We start from the raw sequence: 12,279 nt of genomic DNA on the forward strand, positions 1-12,279 counted from the left end.
AAAGTTTACTTAAGAGAATACTAGGTTTTCATCAGAGGTTTTGTGCCACTCATATCATGCCAGCAGACTCAGACGTGACTTTCCTTTTCTTTCTTGCTCAAAGGTACTGAACTTTTTACTCTACAAGGTTTTACTCTACAAGTTGAAGGGGTTTTTGAAAACATGTTTTTTCAGAAAATCTGTACAGTGCAGACATCCACTGAGTTATGGCATGAACAAGGAATTTCTCCACACTAGTATAATGAATTAAATTGCCTACATTTTTCAGTAGTTGTGTTTATCAGCATTACCCAATGAACTGAAACTACAGTTCTTGGCAAAAACCTTTTACTGAAGTAATTTGCAAATTTGCTCCCAGTTTAGATAGTTCTGTGCCTTACAGTAAGAGTAAATGCTCTTCCTCATATTTGGCCTTTCTAAGTGTATTGAATTCTGTATTGAAAAATATGTTAATAAATAGACAGGAATTTACTAAAATCTGGAAATCAGTGTCTTCCTCAGTGTGTTTACCAGAGGGAGTTATCAGTGCTTTTCCTCATGCATTGTCACAGTTGTTAATCCCTGGCAGGATTTCTGTTCCTATTCTGTAAGTGCTGTGTCACACAATAAAAAAAAAAATCTTTCATTTTTGGTTTAAATGCATCTTTGCATTTTGTATAAACCTGAAATCTAGCATTTTTATACTGCATTTAACTCATTTTTATTATTTTTTTCTTAGAAAAGACACTGTACAAAATGAAGAGCACTACATGTTGGACTGAAGACAGAAAGCCTGTTTATAAGAGGAATAAAGTTTGTCTACAGAGAATATAACCAAAGTTCTTCAAGATGAACTCTGTTCATTCACAGCCACTACCAGCAGTTCCCTTTTGCTTCGAGTTCTAGTTTCAGTTCTGCTGTTGAGGAACCTGTTAGAGTGATGAGCAAGCACCTCCTTGGGCTCCCCAGTAGGCAGTGCTAGGAAGATGCTCTGCTGCTGCGGTCAGTGTTTCTGTAGCATCACCTGTGACCCGTGCTACTGTTGCCATGAAGGGATGCCAGCTTCAGATGAGTAACATTCTTACACACAAAAAAATATCCTTTCACTGAAAAATCTGCTATCATTTCCACTGAGGAGTACTAACTATAGTTTTATTTTGCAAATTTGGTACTATGTATTACCAGACATACTGCTTAGGGCATTGAGTAGTCCCTCTAATGTTTTTCACAATGTACCATATCTAATAATAAATGCTTATAAGGCACCACTAACTGAACACAAGTTTCAGTGCAATGAGGGTGGGTATGAGCACTGTGCAGAAGAGATAAGATTTTATTTTTAGATTGGATACCTTTATAACTAGGAAGGGGAGGCATTTTTTAGTATTGTTCTCTATAGAATAACTTAAACATGTTTTAACACCTGAATTTTTTTCACGTATACATTTGAATTGTTTCTTTCTGATTAAAATGAAGTGAAAGATACTCAGGTTAGATTAGCTACTGGAATAAATACACTAGGATTTTTAAGCACTAGAAAGGACAGTGGTAGCTTAAGAGCTTATTTAAGAAACTGTCAAAATTAGAAAATACATCTTTCTACATTCTGACAGTCTCTAAAATTTTATTCTAAAGATCAAAAAGAAAAGGATTTTATTCCTAGGGAACTTTCAATGAGAGCACACTGCAGTCCTCCACAGATCTGTCAGTACTTGACTTTCTGCAGCTTCATGGAAAAGATTTACAGAACAAATGCTTTACTACCTGTTTGAAAATGTCTCTGGGACAGGTCTTTGGTATAACTCCAGTATTTCCTGCAGCTAATGGTGAATGATATTTTGAGGGCATAAAGGGTACTTGTTTAAGTTTCCAGTGAAATATCATCAAATACTAGTGTTAAAATCTGATTTTCTTTGGACTGCTGGTAAGAGGCATGTATAAGAATCTAGGTATACAATAGCTATGAATTGAAATAACTGGGTAAATAATGAATAAGTTGTTTCTTTCTTTAATGGAAAGACTATCTGAGTGAATAGCATACCATTTTCTTAACAAATCTCATAGTCAAAGTGTCTTATTGGATATTCACCTGCTTTTAGATGTCCAGACAGTGGACAAAATCACTTTTCCATCTTTAGTTGCCAAAGAGCTTGTGCTCTTTTCTGTCCAAATCCCTCACAATAGTTATCCATGCCTTCTTGTTCCTAGATTAAGTTGCACTGACCATATTTTGAAGTTCATTTTCAATTTTCAGTTCAGCACTGAAAGGATTGATTCAGCATTGGAGCTACAGAGTATATTAACACGTTAGATTTTATGTGCTGTTTCTATATTCAGTGCAAGTTCCTAGTTTCAGTCTCTTCTCTAGACCTTTCAAATCTTCATCTCTTGTCATGCTATGCCCTTGTAACTGAGATGAGCTGAGCTTTGAGAAAACCCTCTGTAGCTATTTTCGTATTAGGAAGCAAGACAGTTGCATTGGCAGGATATAATTCAGAATTTTCTTCCAGTTTTGATCCGTGAAGTTTATTGACCTGCAGTATACATATCTCGGCCTATTAAATGTATCTTGGGGTTGCTTTCAGCATGTACTTGAAAAGGCAGTGAGGTATGAAGGCCATATTATTCTGCCCTTCAGTCCAATTAAGTGAAATTTAAATCAGTGGAAATCAGTACCATTTAGTTTCTCCCTGCTGTCGGGACATCACAATTAAGAGGACTTGCACAAGGATCAGTACTGTCCATAAAAAGAAAGAAGGTCATTTCTGACTGTGTGTCTTAGCATTTTTAACACAGTACCATCGGAAAATGGATGCATATACACATGCACAGTGGCATGCATTCAGTCTTTCCACCTCGCATGATAGTGTAGGAAGAACTAACATACTAGCTGTTTCTAGAATGCCTGTTACTTAATATGTGAGTTATCACAAAATAAACTGTCTTCTTTCTCTTTCATTTCACAAGAAAATTAATTTTGACTATTGCTTTATATGAACTTGCATGACAAAAATTGGATTAAATAGATTTCATAGCTTTTCTACCACAAGTAATGATGGACAATTCCTTGTAAATCTCATTATCCTAATCAAATCCTACTACATTATGCTAGGACAAAACAAACCAAACAAACAAAAAAACACACGTTTACATGCAAGCCTACTTCACTGATTGGCATCTTTATAACACCTACATGTTCTTTGTGCTTTATTTGTGAGACTTGAATTAGAAGACCTAGAAGTTCAAAATAAATGTGTAAGCTTTACTAGTCTTTGAAAAGTGGAAAGATGGAGAAGGTGTTGCTGTTCTTGTTAGTGAAACTACTAAAAAATTGGATTACATGTGTTTTCAGGGTCACATCTTTATGTGATTTACAGAAGCAAATTATCTCCACATAGCTCCTGCACAAATAGTTTCTGTTTAATGAAAACAACTGGAACATTTACTTTGACAACACAAAACTGCGAGTCAATTTTTAAAGCCCAAATCCAGCAAGCTATATATTAATAAATATCATTCAGTACTGCAAGCTCTCATTTCCTCCTGCAGCTGAAGGCACTTGGTTCCACTCTGGATGATGCTTTGTACTTCTATGAAGTGTACAAAGTGAGTTCAGCCTTTTGTCCTATTTCAAAATGATTAACTATCTCTGAACTCTTCAAAATGCAAAATTTATTTTTAAATGGGTTACATATGTCCTAGTTTCCGTGTCATCCTTAGCTTACTCCCTGGCTTTCAAGACAGTTTAGCTTACGTCCTGGAGGAGCTAGATAACACAGGCACTACAGCCTGTATCTGAACTCTCTTATTAGGATATAGAGGTTGTCTATGCTGCAAGTTCTTTCTGATATGGCTGTGCTGCCAGTGTGCATAATGGCTGTGAAATGTGATGATTTTTCTGTTGATGTAGATACACTATTTCCTTGAAAACATAAAGGAAATGGGCAAAAGAATTCTTTTGTAATAGATTTTTCCTTACCAACACACAGATACTTATGGGTGGTCTCCTATTTGGCTGTAGCTTGGATCTATTTGCATATTCTCTCATTCAACAGATTCGTTCAGACTGCTCACCTGCACTTGTAGGTATTTTGTGTTACTGAAAGTATTAAGGAAATGAGACAGTGTGAAGATATTAAAAAGGTGTGCAAAGAAGATGTCAAAACAGGCATTATATTGATTACAATAAGCCTTTTAAAAGAAGAATTGCTTAACAATTTAAACATAGAAGACTGTTGGTATATCAACAAAATTGAGATGAGAAAGGGAAGAACAACTCTTCTAAGATATGCCATTATATTATGCTATATGACATTAATATAGTGTGTCATTTTTTTTCTGATGCCTAATGCAGATGGAAATTTGCAGTATAATATATTTTAATATATGCTATTATAACCACTTCTGAAAGTTCTGGACGGTACAATTTGCTTTCTAGGAGACAATATTTATACTGTTAATACTTGGTAAACAAAAAGAAAATCCAAGATAAAATAAAAAATAGAAATTGGACTGCAACAAAATAAAGTTTCATTAAACTGCAGTGTACTGTGCTCCTCATCCTTGAGTTTATTCCAACCTCACTGATAGAGGACTCATTATTTGAATTCCATGGCCATTACTCTGATAACTGCTTTATCTGGAAAATAAGTGAATAAATAATTAAACAAAAGTTAAAACTGTGTCAGAAAGTTTAACAGTGCTAATTATGCATGGGTTACTTGGGTACTTCATCTCCCAAACTTCCAAGATAGAAGTAATCTTTTAATTTTCTGTGAGTTGTAAGGCTCTTTTTTTAACACTGCACTACATTTTCACCTGCTTTTCTTACTTTTTTGAATCTCCTTGCTAAATCTGCTCTGTGTTTATTATGTGGCAGAGATGCCCCTTTGACCTTATTAATAGCAAATGCTCTGTTAAAGCATTTTTTGTATATAAAGAAGTCCTGGACTATGCAAGGGTTCACTATTCACAGTGGGAAACAAATTTTGAACCCTATATTGGTTGAATGATAGAACAGATCAGTGAAATAAAGCATAGGATGTTTCAGAAAATGGGACAGAGTGATGAAATGGAAGTATATGTTGCTTGAATGCGAGTCTTTTGTCTCTGGGAGCTATTTTTTCATTCAAGTGAATTTAATGTTATTCAGTCAAATGTATTTTTTTATTTCTGGTAAATTTTGTTTTTTACATATATTTTACTATTTTTCCACGGTAACAGCACTACTCATCTAGCACTACTGAATGGCAGATAGCACTGAACAACCCTGTATGTATCATCATATTTGACCAAGGAGAAACTGATGAATTTTCACTGTGTTCAACAAACTGTGAAATTTCCAGTCCAGTGCCAGTGAAACTGGAACACTGCAGCATCATAAATTATCACTATAGCACACAGGTAACAATAAGAGTAAGTTTTTTACATCTTGGCAAAATAAAAATTTTGTATATAATTTTAACCGTGAATAACTGCATCATAATCTTTATTTGGAGCTCAGTCCTGTATTATCTCCTGAATTGTGTACATCTGTGCAGATTCTACCACATAAGGTTAGTATATTGCACCTAACTGAAGAAATGCTAAATTTAATTGGTAGACTATGTTCATACCGTTAGCTCTCTGTTTTTGTGAAGAACAAATATGGATCCAGCTGGGGCCAAAATTTGGTTCTGCTCTGTTTCCAGATTTTGCTTTTACTTCTAGTTCCAGACAAATCTAATAATCAAAGAAACACTTTTTACTTCAAAGAATACAATGCTAATAGCAGCAATCACACTTGATACTACAGAGCTGCAAAATGCTGCTTAAGCGAACACATAGCTAATGTAGGACCTGCATCTCATGTTTTGATAAAGGTTTAGATCGGGGGCCCTGCAACATTATGCTTAATTACAGAACATCCCAAATGAAAGCTTAAAACCTTGGGCATAATTAATAATAATTTCTAATCTAAAGAAAGAGGCTTTTTTACTTGGATCTACAGAATTTTCTCTCTCTTCTGCCAGCATGCGCCCAAGTCCATCTGTTATCAACCAGCTCTATCTCTAAGTAGACTCCTCGTGAAAATGATCTGACACAATGAAAGTTTGTGGCAGGTAGGATTTGTAAATCGAAGCTTATCTCTCCACCCTCTGTTTTTAATTTCACTCAGTGAAGCATCACATCTTCTATTACTTAAAAAAAAAAAAAAAAAAAAGGAAGTACTTTATTCTTTACTGAATTCTGATTTACAAACAATTATAATCTAAGTCAAAGCCACATTTCAAATGAGGCAATTATTCAGCACCATTTGTCACTTTGCATTTTAATGGTTTTGAAGAACTCTTCCAGTCCCCTCCTCCTTCCTGGCAAAAGAACCTGGCAACAATGAAAAAACTAATTTTTTTTCTCTACCAAATTTTGCAGTGAGTTCATTTCCATATCTGTGCCCTTTGAGCACCATCTTAAATATGTTCTGTCAGAGAAACCATCATATATCCTTATGATTTTCTTAATGTTGTGTTCTTTCTTATTATAATACTAATTAAATGGCTGGTGAAGCAAAGGACAGGCAATGTTGGACAAATTATATTTAGCTCCAAACTATTTCTCTTATCTTTAAACTGACTCCAAAATCCATGACTTTAAAGTGCCACAGTAATAAAATTGCAAACAGTGGAATGTATAAGCTAGATGATAATTTCTCTTATCACCATGTAATGCGAAGAGGGAAATGATAGAAAAAATAAGTAATATAGCCAAGTGTGAATTGTTCAAATTACGATTCTTTGCTTAATTCTAAAAGTTTTAAAACCAAAAAAGTGTTCAATGTAGATTCATTCTTCATGAAAATGCACCAAGTGGACATTTCTGAAATAATATGCGTATAAGAGCAGACTTTTCTCTGAATAATTTTATCTGAAAACTACTGTACAAGTTTTTGATTGCACACAATTGAAAAATCATGTGCTTGGTACATGGGATTGAAATATCATCTCACTATCTTCTCTGCCGACACTCAACTTAGCATTCTTGTGCCTTCAGTTTGGTTTTAACTGTAATGTTTTCCTATTAATCTCTTGACATTCTCCTGTTTTCTAAAATACCAGATATTCTGAATTTTACAAACTTGTATAAGATTTTTTTCAGCTGCCTGTATTATTAAAAAGCCAGTTCTTCATGGAGATTACCTGTAATAATTCTATCATTAAAAACGTGGGGATGAAGATTGTCTTGTAGGTGAGGAGTGAGCAGTGTGAAGATTTCTAAATGTGTCTCCTATTTCTAGTGCCATGACCAATGATTCCATTCTCATATTGACCTGAATGAAACTATGCTGCAGTCAAGGAACTTACCTCAGGATACGAAAGTAGAGTAAATCCTTTTTTACTTGGAAAATGTGTCACTGTGGGCATCTCAGGACTCACATTTGACAGGCAGTGCAGTGTTTTTTTCTCATTGGCAGTAAACACTCTGCAGAACTTCATTCTAGCCTAGGAGTAAGATCTCCTGTGTGAAAAGGAAATGAAACAAGATTTTCTTCCTTCAGTTTCACCTGATGAAGCCCCATCACTTCAGAGCTCATCAGTGCCGGCCCACTCTAAGTGTCCCCAAGGTATATTTACTTCCCACAGAGACTCAGGTCCATCCCAAGCAGTGTGGCACTTCATTCTGCACGATGCAGGGCTTTGCCGTTTTTGCTCTATTGTTTATTTTATAGCAGCGGTAATATAAAATAGATTTGGTTAATAAGAACATTGCCTATGGTTCCCTCAAGAGACCATTTGCTTTATTCATGAGACTTTGTGCCCAAAGTTGGATAGTAAACCAGAAATAGAATAGTGGAGTATGAGGTAGGAAAATTGACTTATTCCTGCATTATTCTGCAGGAATAAGAAAAAAATAAAGAAAAAAAAAAACACCAAGCCAATAATTTTCATTTAAATCTTCTTGTGTATGGCATCCTTTAAAGTGAATGCATATTTCTATTCAGCATGGTTGTCAGGTCAAATAGTGCTGTTTACACATTTAACTGGAGCAGTTCTGCTCAACTCTTATCCATATGTTGTCCTTCAAGGATAGAAATGTATCTGGAGGCAGTCATTTTTCACAACAAAAATCTCCTTGATCTGTTATTTGGGGGAAGGGAGGAGCTTGAAGAAAAGTTTGGCATTACCAAGTGGTGTGAGAAAACCTTTATGTTCCTCACAAGATTTACACAATGTTTTTGTAACTTCTTTGCATGTTGCTAAGACATCATTAAAAATACTGATACATATAATGTTGGTCATACTTTTTCACTGAAAGATTGAAGTGTATATGATAGCTCTCTATTAAAAAATAATTTAAGCTGACTCCAGATAGCACTCAGATTCTGAATTCCATTGATATCTGCTTTTGTTGTCAGTTTTGCTTGGATTTTCATCACCAGCAATGGTCGTTTAAATGGAGAAACATTCCCAGCATGGAAGGATTATTTTGCTAATCTCCCTGAAATCTTCCCCAGATATTTTATTAATATGAGGTTGTTGGTAGGAGACAACTTAAACTTAATATAAATCCTGGGGTTTATTTGGAGTTTGATTTTAAGTTGCATGACATACCACAGTCATATAGAAGGCTATTTACTAGAATTATTCATTCTTTCATTCTGCTGTCCACTAAATTTAAGACCCAGTTGGAATAATGTTTTCCTGTAGCTGCCCTGGCAAATATGCTTTTTATTACAGGAGAATCACACAGCTTTCAAATCCAATTAGACTCCTGCCATCCTGCTCTGACATACATTAAAATTTAGCAAATGAATCTTATAGAATGACCTGCTTGTTTTGCCATGGTTTTTTTTCATTCTTTTGCAGTTCTTTTATTAAAGGTTTCTTCAACCTGGATTTTTTTTTTTTTTCCTGCATTCCTACAGTGAGTTCTTTTAGAAAAGGAGAAAATAAGAAAACAGAATATTTATTCAGAGGCAATGCTGTAAATGGTATAGTAAATTCCATCTCAGATAATCAAGATGACCTATAAGCAACAAAAAGATATAACCATTTCCAGGGTCCAACTGGCAGGAGAACCCACAAGGCAAAATAATAAAATAATAGTAATAATAATAATAATAATAATAATAAAATATTCACATGTGCTTTAGAAGTCCGTATCTCATTAAGCAGATGATGCCACTGTCCCGAAAGTACATTGTGAACTGATTTCACCAAGAAATCTAAGATTTATTGTAATTTTCCTTAGTAAAAAGGCCCCTGCCGAAACACAAATCATTGCAGCCAGTTCTGGTTGATTCTTGCTAGTTGACTGAAGTCTTCATTTTTTTACATATGAGAATTTCCAGTCTACCGTATCAGAATATGAACTAACACACTAAATATTTCATTCTGTGCAAAATGAAGTATCACAGGCTTTAATTTATCTTCATCAAAAGTATCCCTATTGCAAGTAAAGTAGCACCAGTTCAGGAGAATAAGAGAGGACAGGCATAATAATTAAAGCATAAATAATCAGTGCACATGACTTCATTAAAATTTATTGTTAAAGTACGTTTTTATAATCTATCCTCCCTTTAAAGGTGCGTTGCTGTAATAAAGTGTTCTAGTCTGGGGCACTGGATTTTTGGATCTTGCAAAGACAGTCCTGCAAATGGAATGGGACATACAACCGGCACCATAAAGACCATCGAGGGACCTCGGCAGCCATGAAAGGGGAATTGTGCATCTAAGAGTTTTACACCTGTAGATCCATCCTTCATGAACCAGAGCATGCCTTTCAGAGTTCCTTCAGGAAAAGATCAGACTATGTAGGTACCAAGAAAGCATGGGCGATAATGTGCTCAGTGATTCCATAGCTTTCCATAGTGGTTTTGTTTTATTTATCTATTCTAGATTATTTTCAATCATGGGTTTTCATTGTTTAATTCATTTTTCTTGTGTTATTGTGAGATTTTTATGCTGAGACCATCCTGTTTACTCATGCACTTAGTCTGTCCTTTGCAGCTGTGATGGTCTTGTAGCAGCAGGCTGTGTACACCGCTGCTCATGAGCATTTAGAGTCATATTTGGATCTGGTATCACAGTGTACAGGAACTCTTTCTATTAGTTTTGTTATAATTTTTTGTCAGAATGCAGAATCTGAACTGAATATACAGTGTTGGGATTGTGTTAATTTTGCTCTTCTGCCTCGTTACCTGGAGATGCTGCTCTTTGTATTACAGTTTTACCAGTTCTTCATCAAGTCTATTCAATTTCCAAGAGAGTGTGCCTGGAAGTAATCATCGTCTTCTCCCTCTGTGATACCTGTGCTTTCTACTCAGTGACTCACTCAGAAACCGTTCCTCTTCTGAACATTTTAATAGAAATGCCAAAGGTAGTAAGTCTACTTTAATGACTCAATGCATTGAAAATCAGAGTGGGTACATTAAAAAGAACTTTAGAGCTTGTCCTCAAAAAGCATTTGAAACCCCACCAGAAATATGGCTAATCTTTAAGAGCGAGACTGTTACTGTGGTGTCACGTAGTAGGAGCCCGTTCTACATCCTGAGGGCACTTCTTTGCATCTCCTTTTGAGGTACAACAAGGTCAAAGAATTTGCCTGCTTGCCTATTCTACTGGGCAAGAGGGTGGGAGGATGAGAATAAGCAGGTAAAGACTGGGGTCTTATTTTCCCCTAAATCCCTCCTCAATGTCTTTTTTCTGGATTGAATGGATAGTAGTTTACTGTTCCATTTTATTCAAGGATCGATACACAGTCAGAATCTAACCTTCTGTTAGAAATGATGAGAACTATTTGTTTTTATAGGTCACTGATTCATCAATGGCACTTTTTCCAGCTGAACTAATGGTACTCCACCTAGCTGCTCTTCAGATCTTATTTATGTTTTATTTACATCAGCTTCTCTCCAGAGCCAACAGGCACAATCTTAGCAAGGGATTCTTGTGTTCTTTCTCTCTGGAAATGCCCTTCTAAAAGCTGGAGGCTGTTACAGAGGTGTAAGAACCAACAGTGTTTGCAGCCAAGCTCCTGGCTTGCTTTCACAGGGCAGCCCCTCTGGAAGCAGGGTTCTCAGTGTGAAGCACTCCTCCGTAAGATATTGCCATAACAAGGAATGATCTGACCCATAGGTATTAGACTTAAGAAGACCTCTGGAGCCCCCTACTCCAAACTCTGCAAACAATGAGGGTTGATATGATCTACAATCCTCCGGGATTAACATTTGCTTTGAAATCAGTGACCCTTTCAGCTGTATTACTTCCCTGTACACTCATTTTGTACTATTTAATCTACATTTTTCCCTTCATTAATCTTGAGCTATGAATACTTCTACTTGCTTTCCCTATGCTGCCAACAGCCCTCCCACAGCAGCCTCCAACTTTGTTTTCTTAATTCCTCCTAAGTACTCCATAGCCTATTATCTTGTCATTTTTTCTCTAGACAGGGCAAATTCAGCAGTTGATTTTCTTTCCTAACTCCTCTTAATACAATTGGGTCTTAGTTTCAGCTGGGATGGAATTATTTTCATCAGACTGTCTATTATGATGCTATGCTTTTGGTTCAAGGAGAAAAACAATGTTGATAACACACCACCAATGTTTATAGGTGCTGTTTAGCAGTGTTGTACAGAGCCAAGGCCATTCTCAGTGAAGGGCTCAAGGAGCCGAAAGGGAACGGAATAAGGATAGCTGACATAAGCTGTCATCATGTGAAAGGAGTTTTGAAGGGCTGGGAGTTCATCTCTTCCTTCTGCTGTTCAGGGGCACACTGGGCATTGGTCAGAGGGTGATAAGAAATTGCTTTTGCATCACTTTGTATATACATTCATATATGTATAAAAAAATACATACATATGTATAGCCAAACTATTATCCTTTTTCTCTCTTTATAAATAGTTTTATCTCAACATACAAGTACTACTTACTTTTTTTCTGATTCTCTCTCCTATCCCACTGGGAAGGAGAGAGCGAGTGAGAATGACAGAGCAGTGCTGAGTTACCCCCTGGGTTAAACCACAACAAATAGTTACTGGCCTCTGAACTTTGAGGATTTTGTTAGTCTGTTGGCTGCCTGAGTTAAGTCTCTTTATTTAAACTACCATTGATTGCTAGTAGGGAATGCTCACAGTAGTGCACATGTGGCCTTTACCAGCAAGGACTGTGTAAAATGTTATTTTGATTCCATGTAAAATACCTTTGTTCATGTAGCCACAAGCACGGTAATCAGTGGGATAAGCAGAAAGCACTGAAGCCAAAGGTAAAATCACTGAACACTGTGAAAATCTGCAAATGTTGAGGTTCAGTATCCACTCGTAGGAGG

General features: G+C 36.1%; 1 protein-coding gene across 12 annotated transcripts in view; it reads left to right on the forward strand.

The window, feature by feature from the left end:
* Positions 1 to 12,279, forward strand: part of LOC100548295 (pancreatic alpha-amylase) — a 236,878-nt gene that overhangs the window by 166,395 nt on the left and 58,204 nt on the right. For 10 of the 12 annotated variants that reach the window (XR_014885356.1, XM_085232253.1, XM_085232254.1 and 7 more), the window contains 4 exons: positions 719 to 3,585; positions 5,203 to 5,382; positions 5,991 to 6,080; positions 9,542 to 9,769. The gene's annotated coding sequence lies outside the window, so the exon portion shown is untranslated. Of the gene's footprint in view, positions 1 to 718; positions 3,586 to 5,202; positions 5,383 to 5,990; positions 6,081 to 7,496; positions 7,580 to 9,541; positions 9,770 to 12,279 lie in introns of those variants that run through there. The other 2 variants (XM_085232256.1, XM_085232258.1) reach the window with 2 other exon arrangements.

This window comes from Meleagris gallopavo, chromosome 10 (assembly GCF_905368555.1).
Source record: "Meleagris gallopavo chromosome 10, MGAL_WU_HG_1.1, whole genome shotgun sequence".
NCBI classification, from domain to species: Eukaryota; Metazoa; Chordata; class Aves; order Galliformes; family Phasianidae; genus Meleagris; species Meleagris gallopavo.